General features: G+C 37.4%; 1 protein-coding gene across 8 annotated transcripts in view; it reads left to right on the forward strand.

Moving 5' to 3' along the window:
- Positions 1–19064, forward strand: part of SIK3 (SIK family kinase 3) — a 295493-nt gene that overhangs the window by 162572 nt on the left and 113857 nt on the right. The gene's annotated exons all lie outside the window — the stretch shown is intronic.

Here is a 19064-nt window from a genome sequence, read left to right on the forward strand (position 1 = left end):
TGAGAGACTTCCAGCCAAGATGGAGTCATAGGTAGGTACACTTTACTTCCTCACAAAACCAAAAGAAGGACAACAAATTTAAAAACAAAATTAACCAGAACTGCCAGAAAATCAAACTGTTTGAAAGTCTGACAACCAAGGAGTTAAAGGAGAAACATTCATCCAGACTAGTCGGAGGGGCTGAGAAGGGCAGCAGGGGCTGGAAGATCTGGCAGGCAAAGTGGCAGCTGGTGGACTGGGTGGTCCCAGATTTATATATGGATAAACCAGGAGGAACAACTGTAGAGGGAGACAGACCACACAACTCAGGTTTCCAGCGGAGGAAAAGATATCCTCAAAAAACTCTGGCTATAAAAACCCATGGGGGTTGCAAATGCAGGAGAAACTCCCAGCCTCACAGGATAGTTTGTTGGAGAGACCCACAGGGTCCCGGAAACTACACAAACCCACCCACCTGGGAATCAGCTCCAGAAAGGCCCAGTGTGATCATTGGTAGTGGGGGATGTGACAAAGTGGGATGAGAGCTGAGTAAGCAGCACTGTTCCCTTGGACCCCTCCCCCACATAAAGTGCACAATACAGCCATGTGGGGTGCCCTACCCTTGGCAAAACCTTAAGGTTCCACCCCTTACAACATAACATCTGCGCCAAGACCAAGAAATATGACTGAAATGAAAGAACAGATTAAATCTACAAAAATAGAACTGAGTGATGAAGAGATAGGCAATCTATCAGGTGCAGGGTTCAAAACATTGGTAATTGGGATGCTCACAGAATGACTGAGTGTGGTCAAAAAATAGAGGAAAAAGTAAAGGCTATGAAAAGTGAAATAAAGATATAAAGGGTACCAACACGTGATCCAACACGTGAATACACGTGAAGGAAAGGAAACTGGGACTCAAATCAACTATTTGGAACAGAAGGAAGAAATAAATATTCAACTGGAACAGAATGAAGAAACAAGAATTCAGAAAAAGTGAGGACAGGTTTAGGAATATCCTAGTATGTTTAGGATAACTTTAAACATTCCAACATCCGAATCATAGGGGTGCCAGGAGGAGAAGAGGAAGAGCAAGAAATGGAAAACTTATTTGAAAAAATAATGAAGGAAAGCTTCCCCAGTCTAGGCAAGGAAATAGATTTCCAGGAAGTCCAGAATGCTGAGAGAGTCTCAAAGAGGTTGGATTCAAGGAAGCACACACCAAAACACATCATAATTATATTAACCAAGATTAAAGATAAATGAGAGACTCGTAAAAGCAGCTAGAGAAAAGGGGACAGTTTCCTACAAAGGAGTTCATAAACCTGTCATTTCTCAAAAGAACCTTTCAGGCAAGAAGGGGCTGGAAAGAAGTATTCCAAGTCATGAAAGGCAAGGACCTACATCCAAGATTCCTCTATCCAGCAAAGCTATCATTTAGAATGGAAGGGCAGATAAGTGCTTCCCAGATGAGGTCAAGTTAGAGGACTTCATCATCACCTAGCCCTTATTATATGAACTGTTGAACATACTTATCTGAGAAAAAGAAGATCAAACCTATGAACAGTAAAATGACAACAAACTCACAACTATAAACAACGAAACCTAAAAAAAAAAAAAAAAGAAAAACAACAATAAGAACAAACTAAGCAAACAATTAGAACAGGTACAGAATCACACAAATGGAGATCACATAGAGGGTTATCAGTGGGGAGGTGAAGCAGGTTAGGTGGGGGGAAAAGTGCAGGGAATGAGAAGCATAAATGGCAGGTACAAAATAGACAGGGCAAGGTTAAAAATAGTATAGGAAGTGCAGAAGCCAAAGAACTTTAATGTACATCCCATGGACATGAACTAATAGGGATCAGTGCTGGTGGGTGAGGGGCGCAGGACAGAGAGTAATAAAGGGGATAAAGAAATGGGACAAGGGTATCAGTATAACCAACATAATACACTTAGAAAAAAAAGAATACTGCATCATGTTAAAGAAAAAATGTAGGATCACACGATCCTAACCCAGGAAGAAATTCAACAGAAACTTTCTCTGAGTGGGTCTAAGTTATTTTTAGCAAAACTTCCTGGCAGTAATTATAAATTCACTCAAATAATTAAAAGAAATTATGTTTAAAAAACAGAAAATATGACAATGACTAAATTGGGAATCTATAAAAAAGAACAAAATGGAAATTCTTGGGTTGAAAGTAGAATAACTAATATGAAAAGAAGTAATCACTAGATAACTTCAATAGCAAATTTGAGGTGGCAGAAAAACAAACCAATAAACTTTAGGATATATCAATAGTAATGACCCACTCTAAGGAACAGAGAAAATAATTGAAAAAAATAGTTGGAGCCTCAGAGACTATAGGACACTATAAAGTATATTAACATATTTTCAATGGGAATTCTAGAAGGAGAGGAGAAAGAAAAAGGGACAAAAAAATCTGAAGAAATAAAGTCCAAGTTCTTCCAAAATGTATCATGAAATATTAATTTAAAGTTTTAAGAAGGTAAATAAATCTGAAGTAGGATAAACACAGATACATGTCCGAACACATTATTGTCAATTTGCTATAAAGACTGAGAAAATTTTGAAAGCAGCAAGAGAAAAATTACTCATTTTATATAGGGTAACTATTAACTATGATTTATAGCTGAGTTTTTAAAAAATATTTATTTATTTTTAGAGAGGGAAGGGAGGGAGAAAGAGTGAGAGAGAGAGAAACATCAATGTGCAGTTGCTGGGGACTGTGGCCTGCAACCCAGGCATGTGCCCTGACTGGGAATCGAACCTGCAACACTTTGGTTCACAGCCCCCGCTCAATCCACTGAGCTATGCCAGCCAGGGCTATAGCTGAGTTTTTAATCAGAAAAAAATGGTGGCTAGAAGACAGTGGGTCACCATATTTAAAATTCTAAAATTAAAAAAAAATAGTGAAGCATAAATTCTTTATCTAGCAAAATTGTCCTTCAAATTGAAGGGAAAATAAAGACATTCCAGGATAACCCAAGACTGAGAAAATTTCTTACAACCAGACCTGCTATATAAGACATTCTAAAGGATGTCCTCAAGCTAAACAGAAATGACACCAAATGGTAACTCGTATCCACAGGAGGAAATGAAGAAAATCAGAAAAGATGAATATGTAGGAAATAAAAGATTATATAAGTATATTTTCCCTTTTCCCCCCTCTTAATTTCTTTAAAAAACATAAAATGTCTTAAAGAAGTAATTACAGCACTTTATTTCTGGTTTCTAACATAGTGATGTAATATTAAGTACATAAAGGAAGGTTGAGGAAATGGAGTTTTATTGGAATAAAGTTGCTACATTTACTAGAAAGAGTCAGTATTAATTTGAACTACAATGTGATAAATTAAGATGCATATTATAATCCTTAGAGCCCCCATCAAGATAAAAATTACTACCCTACCTTGAAGGCCAGTGGTATAAATGACTCTTGAAAAACTTGACTCTGATGGGAAGAAATAAATAGAAGGGGTATTTGTTGAATTTGTGTTGCTTTTTATTATGTATTTGATTTCATACATTATAGTGCATACATGGAGAGGGGTTAGTCTTGGGTGACATAGAAAGGAAGATGGTAGGAATATATTTGAAGGCTGGTGAGTTTACAGAAGTATTTGCATGAGATTGATGTTTGTGGGATTAAAGTTGAGAGTCTGACTACCTAATACTAGTTTTTGAGAATTAGGAAAACAATTTGTTGTTGAGATGGGATCTTGCACTAGCAGGTAAAGGAAATGAAAAGTTGATCATAGAGAACCAAGTTCAAAGACTGATAGGCAGCAGTGATAGGCTAGCTATCGTTGGAGAATTTAACTTTGTTGGCACTTCACCTGTGGCTTACTTAATGGGTTGTTTGTTAGCAGTCCTTGGCAGTTTACATGTAGGAGTGAAGAACATAGATGGTATGTTTGATCAAGAGTTTTGCAAGGTTGGTTGACATGACAAAGCCTGGGGCTTGGAAGCTTCTGCTCTAGGTATAAAGGTTACTACCTTGGAACTCTATCTTAGTATTATTGGCCGAGTAAGGCACAGAACTGCTTTTAGTACTAGCTCGCAGCTTGTTTCTAAGCTGTTTTAGATTTGCTGAGAGAGTTGTTGCAGTCTTACCCTTTGTGACAGTCACACCATGTCTGGAATATTACCTTTGGGTTTTTTTGTTTGGTTGGTTGGTTTTTAATTAATTTAATTAGAGGAAGGGTACGGGGGAGAGAGAGGGAGAGAACAGAGACATCTGTGTGAGAGAAACATTGGTTGCATTTTGTACGTGCTTTGACCAGGTATTGAACCCTCAATCTAATTATGTGCCCTGATTGGGAATCAAACTTGCAGCCTTTTTGTGCATGGGACAATGCTCTAACCAACTGAACCAACGGCCAGGGCTTAACTTCTATTTTGAGTACTGTATTATACAAAGGACATCAATGGTCAGAATATGATAAAGATGATGAGCAGTATTTGCAATTATTGGAATAAGGAGTGGGTTAACAGAAGGCTTTATAAAGGAAGTAATGGTTGAATAAAATTCTCAAATATGATAAATTTGCTGAGTGGAAGCAAGTTTTCCACAGGGAAGCATATGTGAAGACTCTATAAAGTATTAAAATAAAATTATCAAAGTATTAAATTGCTCTGTTCAGGGAATTAGAGCTAGGATCTTAGAGACTAAGTGTTGGGATGGTGGTTTCTTTGTTCTAAATGTTTGAAGGGTTCTTTGGAAATGTCTAAAATGCATTCTCTGAGGGGGTATGTGTATGAGACAGGGTTCATATACATACCCCCTCTTTCCTTAAGGCTCTTTCCTTACAAATACATTCAACCAACCCCTATTTTTTCTCCTGTTCAACAAGAGCATCTCTGCTTTTATATCTAATGTGCTTATTGGACTTCCATGTAAGATTTCATTGAAATAAATGAATTTGTGGCCGCTAAAATTTTCATCCACTGTTAGATGATAGTGAGCCATACAGGGCTTTTAAAAAGGCAGGACACAGTTTGACTTATGATTTTAAAAGGGTTCTTTGGCAATTGAAGGATATATTTGAGGGAAGTGAGACTAGAGTCTGGGAGAGCAGTTAAAAGACTACTGCAATAAAATAGATGAGAGCTAAGAAGGGTCTGATAAGTAGTTGTAATGGGGACAGAGAAAAAGGATTATAGATATAGTTAAACAAGGAACCATTGTTAGTATTTGAGAATATGGATAGAGTCAGACTTCCATGATTCAGATTACAATTTACTGCCTTGTGACCTGGATGAGTTTTTAAATCTCACCACCTTTGTGTTCTCATCTTTAAATTGAAGATAATAATAATAGTAATAATGATGGTATTAGTAGCATTATTCATAATAGCTAAGAAGTTGAAATAAGCCAAATGCTTCTTAATTGATAAGTGAATAAACCAAATGGGTATATCCATATAATGGAATATTTTTGTTATAAAAAAGGGATGAAGTATTGATACATGCTACAGTATGGATAAACCTAGAAAACATTACGTTAATGTGAAAGAGCCAGACAGAAAAGGCCACAATTTGTGGTTCTATTTACATGAAAAAGATATATTTACAGAGACAGAAGGTAGATTTTTGGTTACTAGGGAATGGGGGTTGGGAGAACAAGGAAAACTGTTAATTGGTACAGAGTTTCTTTTTTGGAAATATTATAGAATTAGATAGTGGTAATAATTGCACAACATAGTGAATACATTGAAAACCAGGAAGTGTACACCATGAAAACATGGAAGTGTACACTTTAAAATAGTTAATTTCAAGCCATGTCCATTATGTCTGAATGTTTTACATTTTTAAAAATATAAAAATGCTTAGACAGTTATAATAAGCTCCACAGGCAGCTCTTAGTATTATTTAGGAAGTTTACTCATTTTATAGTACTTATCACTATAATTTAGGAAGTATAATATTACAGAATTTAGTATTAGGTTGATTATGGGAATTGAGAGAGATTAAGGAGTTCAGAATAGAGGTTGACAGACATTTTTGTCCTAAAGGCCAAGATAATAAATATTTTAGGCTTTATAGGCCAAGTGGTCTCTGTACAAAGCTATTTAACTTTGATGTAATATTGTACTGAAAGTAACCATGGACAAATGGTTTGGCTCTGTGCCATCAAAATTTATTCATCAAAACATACAACACTGTTAATATACTAAAACTACTGAATTCTGCTTTTTAAAATGGTGAATTTTCTGGCATGTGAGTTATCTAAAAAGTGCTATTAAAAATCATCAGGTAGTAGGCTGAATTTGGTTCATGGGCCTTAGTTTGCCCATGCTTGATCAATTTTCTGAATTGCTTATTGGATTGATCATAGCGGTGCTAATATAGATAGGAAATTAAAGGAGAAACACCTGTTTTAAAGAGGGAAAATGAATTATTTGGGTGGAGAGTGTGAGTGGGGAACAAGAATAGCTAAAGCATATTAAGTACCTGTAGGATATCCATCTAGTGATATATAGGAAATATTGGGGTTGGGCTAGTTTTGGCTGAACTTGAAACTTTGGAATTAGTAACATATAGGTGGCCTTTAAAATTGAGGAAATAAGTATCATTCAAATGAAGTATAGAGAAAAAGAAGGGTGAGAGAAAAATCATTGTTAAAAGAGCAGTCAAAACAATAGGAGGAGATCCAAGATGTAGAGGGTTGCAGAGTAGATGGAAACTACACTAACTTCCAACCAGGACCAAACTGAAATTACAACTAAATTATTAGGAAAATCATCCTGAATAACCAACTGAACAGTAGCTGGAGAGATACTTTGTAACCAAGGACTTAGAGAAGAAACCACATCACCACAATGAGACTGGTAGTAAGTGAGGAAGCATGAGAGGGCTGGCTGGGCTCCCATGCGCAGCAGGTAAAGTCCTGGAAGGATATTTCAGTGGCTGGGGTGTTCCCCTAGAACTGTGGGGTCTAAGCTCACCAGCCTAAAGCACTAGAACTGGGAAAGGAAGCCAAGTAACATCTGGCTTTGAAAAGCAGTGGGGTTTCTGTCTACCAGGGAGAGATAGCTAAAGAGGCGGAGAGCCCCTTAAAGGGAAAACACACAAATCTTGTTTGTAGCCACTTACCCTGGGCTTGTCAGATGGAGGGCAGTGTGGACTAGAGCCATGGGAGGAGAATCTGGGGTTAAATATTCTGGGCAGAGAGTTGAGGGGGCAGCTGCCAGGATCCTTGTGTTGAGTCATTCACCATAATGCAGAAGCCATCTTCCTTTGGTAGAGCACTGCCCTCCATGCAGCATCAACCTGAGTGGAAGCAATAGCTAGACTCAAAAGAATCTTGCACCCTACCCTGTGGAGGTTAAATCATGCTGTTGAGGAGTATAGGTGGAGGCTATTTTAGTGATTAAGCCTAAAAGAAAGCCTTCAGGTTGCAGGTGGATCTCTGGGAGCTCTGAGACTTTAGCTGACCCTTTCCAGGCCTTGTGCTGGTTAAAGCTGGCCTTGATGCATAACTTGGTTCTTTCTGTACACAGAGAGAGCTACAAGCTGTGGACCACTATGGATCACTGGGCTCCAAACAGGTTTCCCAGGGTCAGTAACAGGTAGTGTTTGACATAGGACTGCACCAGAGTTTCTGCACATCTACCTAATACATAGAAACAAACACAAAGAGGCAGTCAAAATGGAAAGACATAGAAACAGGCCCTAAATGAAAGAATGAGAGAATTCTCCAGAAGAAAAACTAAATGAAATGGAGGTAAGCAATTTATCAGAGATAGTTTAGAGTAATGATTATAAGAATCCCCAACAGGATGAAAAAATACATAGAAACCATAAAAAAAAGATCAGTCAGAAATAAAGAATGCAATATCTGAAATAAATAGTACACCGGAAGGAGTAAACAGTAGGTTAGATAAAACAGGGGATTGAATCAGCAGTTTGGAAGACGAGGAAGGAAAAATCACCCAAGTAGAGCAGCAAAAAGAAAAAGGAATTTTTTTTTAAATGAGGAGAACTTAAGAAACCTTTGGGACAACATGAAGTGTAACAACATCAACGTCATGGGGATGCCAGAAGAAGAATGTGAGCAAGGGATTGAGAAACTACTTGAAGAAATAATAACAGAAAACTTCCCTAACCTGGTAAAGGAAAAAGAACAGTCTGGAAGAGCAGAGAGTCACAAACAAGATGGACCCAAAGAGGCCCACACCAAGACACATCGTAATTAAAATGGTAAAGAATACAAAGAGAGAATCTTAAGTGCTGCAAGAGAAAAGCTGTTAGTTACCTCCAAGGGAATTCCCATTAGACTTCTATCTGATTTCTCAACAGAAACATTTCAGGCCAGAAGGAATATGCCTGAAATATTTAAGGTGATGAGAAGCAAGGACCTACAACCAAGGCTACTTTACCCAGCAGGGCTAGCATTTAAAATTGATTGAAAGCCCTGTCTTGTGTGGCTCAGTGGGTTGAGCACCAGCCTGCAGAGCAAAAGGTCTTCAGTTCGATTCCCATTCAGGGCACATATCTGGGTTGCAGGCCAGGTCTCTGCATAAGGGCATTCATTGTTTGTCTCCCTCACTTCCCCTCTTAAAAAGTAAATACAATTTTTTTAAAATAAAAAAATAAACATAAAATGGAAAGAAAAATAAAGAGCTTCCCAGAGAAGAAAAACCTAAAGGAGTTTGTGAACACCAAACCAGTATTCTAACAAATGTTAAAGGACTTACATTAAGAAGAAGGGGGGAGGGGAGAGGAACAGAAGAAAATAGTTTAAAAATAAAATGGCAATAAATATGTATTGATCAATAATCACTTTATTTTTTTAATTTAAGTTTATTGATTATGCTATTACAGTTGTTCCATTTCCCCCCCTTCATTCCCCTCTACCCTGCACACCCCCTCCCACCCACATTCCCCCCTTTAATTCATGTCCATGTGTCATAAGTTCTTTAGCTTCTACATTTCCCATACTATTCTTGCCCTCCCCCTCTGTTTCTACCTACCATCTATGCTACTTATTCTCTATACCTTTTCCCCCTCTCTCCTCCTCCCACTCCCCTGTTGCTAACTCTCCGTGTGATCTCCATTTCTGTGGTTTTCTTCCTGTCCTAGTTGTTTACTTAGTTTGTTTTTGTTTTTGTTTTAGATGTGGTTGTTAATAATTGTGAGTCTGCTGTCATTGCACTGTGCATGTTTTTTATCTTATTTTTCTTAGGTAAGTCCCTTTAACATTTCATATAATAAGGGCTTGGTGATGATGAAGTCCTTTAACTTGACCTTATCTGAGAAGCACTGTATCTGCCCTTCCATTCTAAATGAAAGCTTTGCTGGATAGAGCAAACTTGGATGTAGGTCCTTGCCATTCATGACTTGGAATACTTCTTTCCAGCCCCTTCTTGCCTGCAAGGTCCCTTTTGAGAAATCAGCTGACAATCTGATGGGAACTCCTTTGTAGGTTACTGTCTCCTTTCCTCTTGCTGCTTCTAGGATTCTCTCCTTCATTTTTACCTTGGCTAATGTAATTATGATGTGCCTTGGTGTGTTCCTCCTTGGGTCCAACTTCTTTGGGACTCTGAGCTTCCTGGACTTCCTGCAAGTCTATTTCCTTTGCCAGAATGGGGAAGTTCTCCTTTATCATTTGTTCAAATAACTTTTCCACTTGTTGCTCTTCCTCTTCTCTTCCTGGTACCCCTATACTTAGGATGTTGGAACGTTTAAAGATGCCCTGGAGATTCCTAAGCCTCTCCTCATTTTTTTTTGAATTCTTATTTCTTCCTTCTTTTCTGTGTGGTTGTTTCTTTCTTCCTTCTGGTCCATTCCATTGATTCAAGTCCCAGTTTTCTTTCTATCACTATTGGTTCCCTGTGCGTTTACCTTCATTTCACTTATTGTAGTCTTCATTTTTTTATCTAATTTGCTACCAAAATCAACCAATTCTGTAAGCATCCTGATCACCATTGCTTTGAACTGTGCATCTGATAGTTTGGCTATCTCTTCATCGCTTAAAAGTATTTGCTCTAGAGCTTTGATCTGTTCTTCTGTGTGGGCCATTTTTTTTTGGTCTTGTCACGCCTGTTACATATGAGAGGTGGAGCCTTAGGTATTCACCATGGTGGGTAAGCCCAGTAGCTGGGTGGTGACGCTGTCTGTGGCAGGGGTGGGGGGTTGTCCAAGAGGAAACAATGGTGCTTGCTCCTCTCTCTCTCTCTCAGATTTCATTCCCTTCCATCACTTGTCACAAGCAAACTGGGCCACCTGGTGCTGATTTCTTGGTGGGTGGGCTTATGTACATTCTAGGACCCTGTGGGTCTCTCCAGCAAACTCTTCCGTGAGGCTTGGAGTCTCTCCCGGCACCTCAACCCCCGCAGGTGTTTTCAGTCGGTGTTTTTAGGCTTTATTTCCCCTGAATTGGGACCCTGGGCTGCGAGGTTTGTCTCGCTCCCCAGCTTTGCCTGGTTTGTCTGCACAGGAATGTGGGATTGCTGGGTCAGCCAGCCACCCTGCTCATCTCACTGGGTCTGCCAGCTGCCATCTGCATGCCTGGGTCTGTCAGCCACTGCCTTGTGTGGCGGGGTCCACAAGCCACCACTTTTTCTTGTTGTTGTTGCTGCAACCCTTCTCCCCACCTGGTGCCCGACTCTGCCCGGCCACCCAACTCTGCCCCTCCTACCAGACTGGATGAATGTGTCTAACTCCTTGGTTGTCGGACTTCTGTACAGTTCAATTTTCTGTCAGTTCTGGTATTTTTTTTTTGTTTCTAAATTTTTGTTGTCCTTAATTTGGTTGTGTGAGGAAGCACAATGTGTCTACCTACGCCTCCATCTCGGCAGGAACTCCCTCAATAATCACTTTAAATGTAATCAGCTTAAATGCTCCAATCAAAAGACATAAAGTAGCTAAATGGATAAGAAAATAAGACCCATATGTATGCTGCTTCCAAGAGACCCAGCAAAGAAGGAAAGATGCACATGGACTAAAATGAAAGGGCTAGAAAAAGATACTCATGCAAATGGAAAAGAAAGAAAAGCTAGGGTAGCAATACTTACATCTCACAAAATGGACTTTAAAAACCAAGGCTATGTCATAAGAGACAAAGAAGTACACTACATAGTGATAAAGGGAACAATCCAACAAGAGGATATAACCCTAGTAAACATTTATGCACCAAACAGAGGACCATCTAAATATGTAAACCAAATATTCATGGACATACATGGGGAGATCAACAAATGTGCTCATAGTAGGGGGTTTTAACACCCCATTGATGTGAATGGATAAAGCTTCCAGAGATATCAGTAGGGAGACAGTGCCTTTAAAGATAAACTAGGTCAAATGGATTTAAATGATATCTACAGAATAATGCATCCCAAAGCAGTAGAGCATGTATTCTTTTCAAATGCTCATGGAACCTTTTTTAGGATAGACCACCTGTTAAGACACAAAACAAGTCTCAGTAAATTTAAGAAGATTGAAATCATATCAAGCATCTTCTAGAAATCACTCCCAAGAACATTAAAAAATGTACAAATACATGGAACCTAAGTAACGTGTTTTTTAACAATAAATGGATCCACAAATAATATCAAGAAATCAAAAGATACCTTGATACAAATGAAAATGATAACATAACAACCCGAAATATGTATGAGACAAGGAAGAAATTGTAAGAGGGAAATACATAGCATTATAGGCCTGAGGAATGAGAAAAAGCTCAAATAAGCAATCTAACTTTCTCTTAAAGGAACTTGAACAACAAACAAAGCTCAAAGTGAGTAGTAGGAAGGAAATAATACAGATCATGGTAGATATAAATAAGAGAATCTAAAAAATGATACAAAAGATCAATGAGTCCAAGCATTGGTCCTTTGGTAAGATAAGATTGACATACCTTTAACCAGAGTCATCAAGAAAAAAAGAGAGAAGACTCAAATAAATTAAATCAGAAATGAAAAAGGAGAAATTACAACTGGCACCAAAGAAATACAGAGGCTTGTAAGAAATTATTAAGAACAACTAATATGCCAACAAATTGGACAAAATGGATAAATTCCTAGAAACCTACAATCTTCTAAAAGTACATCAGGAAGAATTAGACAAATTTGAATGGACAAATTACAGCTAGTGAAATTGGAGCAGTAATCAAAAAAACTCCCAAAAAGCAAAAGCCCTGGACCAGATGGCTCCACAGGTGAATTCTACCAAACATTCTGAGAACTAAGACCTACCCTTCTCAAACTATTTTGAAAAGTTGAAGAGTAGAGAAGATTTCCAAGCTCATTTTACAAGGCCACTGTTATCCTAATTCCAAAACCAGATAAAGGCACAAAAAGAAAGAAAATTATAGGCCAATATCTTGATGAACATTGATGCTAAAATCCTTAACAAAATATTAGCAAACCAAATACATCAAAAATTTCATACATCATGATTATTTTGGGAATGCAAAGTTGGTACAACAATTTGCAAATCAGGCACGGATTTATGATAAAAACTCTCAGCCAAGTGGGAGCAGTGGGAACATACCTAAACGTAATAAAGGCCATATGTGACAAATGACTGCCAGCATCATAGTCATTGGGCAAAACTTAGAAGCATTCCTCTTAAGATCAGAAACAAGACAGAAATCTCTAGTTTCACCTCTGTTATTCAACATAGGATTGAATGTTCTAGCCATAGCAATCAGAAAAGTAATAAAAGGCATCTAAATTGGAAAGGAAGAAGTAAAAGTGTCATTATTTGCAGATGACATGATACTGTACATAGAGAACCCTAAGGATTCCACCAAGACACTACTAGAACTCATAAATGAATTCAGTAAAGTAATAGGATACAAAATTAATATTCAGAAATCAGGTACATTTCTATATGTCAGTAATGAAATTTAATTTCTATCAGAAAAGAAATTTAAGAAAACAATCCCATTTACAGTTGCTTCAGAAAAAATAAAATACCTAGGAATGAATCTAACCAAAGATGTAAAAGACCTGTACTCAGAAAATTATGATACTGAAGAAATGAATAGAACACGCAAATAAGTGGAAGCACATACTATGTTTATGGATAAGAATTAACATCAGTAGATGTTCATATTACCTAAAGAAAATAAAGATTCAACGTAATTCCTATCAGGATTCCAATGACTGTTTTCACAGAACTAGAACACATATCTGAAAAATTTATATGGAACCACAAAAGGTCCCGAGTAGCAACAGCAATCCTGAGAAAGAAGAACAAAGTTGGGGGAATCATGCTACCTAATATCAAACTATACTATAAGGCTATAGTAATGAAAACTATGGTACTGGCATAAAAACAGACACATAGATCAATGGAACAGAATAGGGAGCACAGAAATAAACCCACACCTTTATAGTCAATATTTGATAGAGGAAGCAAGCACATACAGTGTGCTAAAGATTATTCAATAAATCTTGTTGGGAATATTGGATAGATACGTGCAGAAAAATGAAACTAGACCATCTTCTGATGCTACACACAAGCAGTGGGTTAAAGACTTGAATGTTAGATCTGAAACCATAAAAATCTTAGAAGAAAACAGTAAAATCATGGCCATTCCTTGTAGCTATATTTTATCTGATATATTTCCTCAGGCAAGGGAAACAACAGAAAAATTAATAAATGGGACTACTATAAACTAAAGTGTTTTTGCACAGCAAGGAAACCATCAGCAAAATAAGAACAGAACCCACTGAATGGGAGAACATACTTGGCTGATAACATCTGATAAGGGGTTAATATCCAAAATTTATAAAGAACTTATAAAACTCAACATCCACCTCAAAATAATCCAGTTAAGAAATGGGCAAAGGACCCATCTAGACACTTCTTCAGAGAGGATGTACATATGGCCAATAGACATGAAAAGATGCTCAGTGTCATTAATCATGAGAGAAATGCAAATTAATACCAGAATGAGATATCTTCTCACACCTGTCAGAATGGCTGTTGTCAGTAAATAGACACACAAGTGCAACGAGGAGGTGGATAAATTTTGCAGTGTTGGAAATGCAGATTGGTGTAGCTGCTGTGGAAAGCAGTATGGTGATACCTCAAAAAATGAAAAATGGATCTGCCTTTTGACCCAGTGATCCCACTTCTGGAAATATATCCAAAGGAGCCAAAAAAAAAAAAAAAAAAAAAAAAACACAACTAATTAGAAAGAATGTAAGCATCCCAATGTTCATTGCAGCATTACTCAGCAATTGTCAAGATATGGAAGCAGCCCAAGTGTCCATCAATAGATGAGTGGATAAAACAGCTATGGGACATTTACACAATGGAATAGTACTTGGCCATAAAAAAGAAGAAAAATTTACCATTTGTGATAATATGGATGGACCTGGAGAACATTATGCTAAGTGAAATAAGCCAGTCTGAGAAAGACAAATACCATATGATTTCACTCATATGTGGAACCTAATGAACAAACTCAACAAGCAAAATAGAGACAGACTCATATAAATAGAGAGCAGGCTGACAGCTCTGTGGAGGGTCAGGAGGGATTGAGCAAAATGGAAAAAGGGCTCATGGACATGGGCAACAGTATGGTAATTGCGAGGGAGATATAAGAGGTCTAAATAGTAAGGGAAGAAATACAGTAAAAGTAAATTGAAAAATATACAATAGGAGGAGAATGAGAAGTAGAACACTTTGTGGAAGCCAAAAGAGAGCTCTGGAAGGAAATGATCAACAGGTTAAATGCTCCAAAGAGCAACTAAAACATCATTTGTGGCTTTGCCAAGGAAACTGTCAATGGAGTAAATGAGGTGGAAGCCACATTACAGTGTGTTAAAGAAGTGGGGCCATTGCGCAGGAAGCAGGGAGTTTGGAAAGAATTCTCTATAGATGTCACATTCCTTCACGTCTTACAAACAAGGTACTGACTGCCTTTGTTCCAGACTACCTCTTCAAGGGTGTTTGTATGTTGAATAACCTTGGAAGATAGAGAATGCTTCTCCCTCTGGAGCTAAAGGATAAATCAAATTATTTCCTATCATAAAAAGATATGAATCCCCCAAACTTAGAGTTTTTTCCTAAATGCGCCCAAGTTTGTGTGCAGATGTCACCTGGCCCTCTTTACATCACCATGTGGGAATTAGGACATGGGAAACTGAAGCAAATATGTTAATACTTAAGGTGCTTGCTTCTATCCTAAATATCAAAGTCCTTTGTCTCTGACCTGGGCCCTCTTGTCTTCTGCCATCATTCATACAACTGTGTCATATTAAATTGTTAGCTTGCAAGTGGGGTAAAATTTCAAGTCCTCTCACACTTGACAAAGAGCAAGAGGGAATTTTGTTTAAATATAAGGCTTGATTATAAGTCAAGAGTATAGTAGTGAGTAAAATGAGTCGACTATAATTGTTATGCAAAAGATAACCTGTACAGCAGCCAGATCCATGATTAAGGGGTGATTGAGTATGAGCATATAGTTGATAGGAATTGTCCTTGCACTGGAAGGATAGAAAAAGGTAAAGGATATGGTGGCTGTAGGTAATTTGTAGGTAGAATATTGTGAAGTAAGTTGCCTCATGCCTTTTGTCTAATTTTCTGTTTGAAGTAGGAAGCTAGATCAACACTGAGAGTTTAAGGGTGAGAGGATAGGGGCCTGGGTGAGGGTGGAGTGAGTGAAATTAGCTGCTTGGGGGAGTGTGATCAAAGACAGCTAAAAATAGTTGATTAATGCCACAAGAGATGTTATCACTTCACTATATAGATTAATTTCTTTCCCTCAGTAATAGTAAACTACCTGTAAGTAGATGGGATAAGAAGTCCAGTTGGACTGATCCAGTGTTTGGAGTTTATAGGACATGTGCAAACAGAAGAGAGAGAGAGAGCAAAAAAATTGAGGCCACTAACAATAAAGTAATTAACGTTTGGGTCATTGGGCTTAGGCTAAAGTGGGGAAGGCAAGTAAGACCAGGATGAATGATGTTAAATAGGAGGAATTTAAAAAACTAGACTTGTAGATGAAGTTGAAAAGCAAGTATGTTCATCATAAAAGGGTTAGAGTGATCAAAGTCTAAAACGGCATTGCCCGGCAGACTAATCTCTGGTCACATTGCTGTTGTTCATTTGAAATACATGTAGTACAACTGAGGAACTGAATTTTGAATTTAATCTATATTTAAGTTTTAAAACTGAAGCAGTGTGCAAGAGGTTTAGGCCAGCTGAGAGAGTTAGCCAACTGCAAAGTTAAAGCACGGTCTCCAAGACCACCCTCACTTTTGATACCAACTGTAACTTAGAAAAGTTCCCCCAAACCACCCCATGTTTGATAAGTTGCTAAAAAGGACACAGAATTCGCTGAAAGCTATAAAGCTCACAGTTACAATTTATTACAGTGAAAGAGTGCAGATTGAAATCAGCCAAGGGAAGAAGTGCAGAGTCTTTGAGAAGTGCCCAGCACCGAGTTTGTATTTTCCTTCCATGTGAAATCAGGGTGTGTTACTCTCCTGCTATTGATGTGAGACAAAATATTACCAGTCATGAGCCTCAGCTCAGACTCTGTGTTCAGAGTTCTTATTTTACATAGGCTTGGTTGATTAATTGATTGACTGATTGATTTCCCACATGGTTGATCTCTGTCTTCAGGTTAATTGATAATGCATAAACCCAAATCTCTCTCCCTAAGTCACATGGTTGATGTTTCTAGTGTGGCCAGACCATATCCTAAGATACGGCTATGGCCAGTCCCATGCTAAATCATATTAGCTATCAGGGCATGATAGCTAATAGTTTGCCTGGATAGTTTTGGGCATGACCCACAAAACTATCCAGGCAAACACTTCCATAAGGTATAATATGCCAGGGGGCCAGAGAGGGAGAACCTCCCAGAAGCCAGGAGGGAAAGCCAGACATTCACTTTGGGCAAGACCAAATTTTTTACAATATGCAGTATAAAATATTTTTCTATTAAACACAATACTTATTTTGGTAAAATTACATTTTGTCTTAACTACAATTTAGTGTTGGAGATGTGATGCTATAAGTGTAAAATATACTTTGCAGTTTGAAGACTTAGTATAAAAAAGAAAATATTGCTAATATTTATGTTGATTATATTTCATTGATTGCATTAAGTAAAATTTATCAATAAAGTTAATTTCAGAGGTTGCGAATCCATGAATGTGGGAGGCCAGATGAAATTTATATGTGGATTTTCAACTGCTCAATGGGTCAGAACCCCTGGACCCCTGTGTTGTTCAAGGCTCACGTGTACTACCGACTCTAGTTTAGTTATATGTATAGCACTTTATTGTTGCTCATTTTAGCTGTCCTGAAAAATTATCTTTAAAAGGTGGCTTGATTGATAAGACCCTCCAACATTTTATCTTTCATCTGCTTTCTTACTTCACTGAAAAATACAGAATATATGCAAACTAACTTAATTTTTTCTGTTTGAAATTACAAATATACTTTTGCACTAATACAGTATTGCAGACACTATACATTGAAATTTACATTTAAGACCAAACATCTTTTGTGTTATCTTTAATATTACTTCAGATAATTGCAATGATTCTTTCTAGGGTTTCACATAACATGTAGAAGAATTTTATGTCAGTACTTTCTTTAATTGAATTTATTTTCTGTGCTTTATATTTGGAGTTTTGAGACTTTAAAGATGATCAGCCTGCATTTAATACTTAATAAATGATAATAATTAAATTAATGGTTAATCCACAATAAGAAATCTTTCTTGTTAAAAAATAAAAGAAAATTAATTTCAAAACGAGGGATCTTTTTACCCCCTGTCATTCATTTATGCATTCATGCATTTATTTATTTTAATTTTCTTTATTTTCCATTTACAGTTGACATACGATATTATATTAGTTCCTGATACACAACAGTGCTCAGACATTTGTATAACTTATGAAATGATCACCCAATAAGTCATTTGATATGATACATAGTTATATAGTATTATTGACTATATTCCCTATGCTGTACTTTACATCCCCATGACTGTCTTTATAACTGCCAATTTGTACTTCTTAATCTCTTCCCCCTTTTCCCCCCAACCTTCCTTCCATCTGGGAAGTATCAAAATGTTCTCTGTTGTATGAATTATTGTTATTTTACTTTTTAATGTGACTAGTAGAAAACATTAAATTATGTAAGTAGCTTATATCTTATTTCCATTCAATATTGCTCATCTAGAAGATTATGTTAAGAGAGACGGGAGTGTACTATTAGAGTTTAGAATTTGAAAGGTAGAAAAATACCAAGCAAAGTTAAGGCCAAGATGTGGCTATATGAATAATTGCTGAAATTTGGTGTATGTTAATAGGACACTCCCTGGAGATAAAAGAAGGTTCAAGGAATTGTGAGGTTAAATTGTCAAGTACATTATCCTGGTGGATGTTGATATTGCCTAGCTGGCAGAATCTGGCTGGAGCAGTACTATAAACTGCGTTTTAGTGTCTGTGATAAATATGAAGGCAGGAAAGAAGTTTACCAGATTCCCTAGCATATACCATTGTACTGTGAACCTAGTGGGGACTTAGGAGACTTTACTTCTTATTCCCTTGTGGAACACTGTGTTGTTATTCTTGAAGAGGCTTAAGAAGGGAATTGTTAGTCTCAGAGGAATTGGTTGGAAGGGTGATTATCAGTAGGTATCAAGACATAAGATACACAAGCACTTCTCTCCATTTTTGCCCTATTAGTTGCTCCTCAACTTTCCCTTCTCAAATACTATGCTCTCTGTGAACTGTGCCCTGCTTTTGCCAAAGAGTAGGTCGATTGCCTTTTTCCTTTGAGCATATCTCTGCTATAGCACTATTACAGTATTTTCTTTTTTCTTCATTTATTTATTTATTGTATTTTTTGCCATTTACTGATACTAGACTAGATAATTTAGACAACAGCCTGTGGACCTGTCACTTTTCTTTTGCCAGATCCTCCTCATATTCCTGACATGTAAATTCTGGATTGCTCCTCAGTTCAATCCTTGGACCTCTTTTCTGTGCATATCTGCTCCCTTGTTGATTACATATATTAAGTTTCTGATGCCCAAATTTTAAGTCTCAAGTCTTACGTGTCACCTGAACTCCAGTTT

Source organism: Phyllostomus discolor, chromosome 6, assembly GCF_004126475.2.
Source record: "Phyllostomus discolor isolate MPI-MPIP mPhyDis1 chromosome 6, mPhyDis1.pri.v3, whole genome shotgun sequence".
Lineage (NCBI taxonomy): Eukaryota > Metazoa > Chordata > Mammalia > Chiroptera > Phyllostomidae > Phyllostomus > Phyllostomus discolor.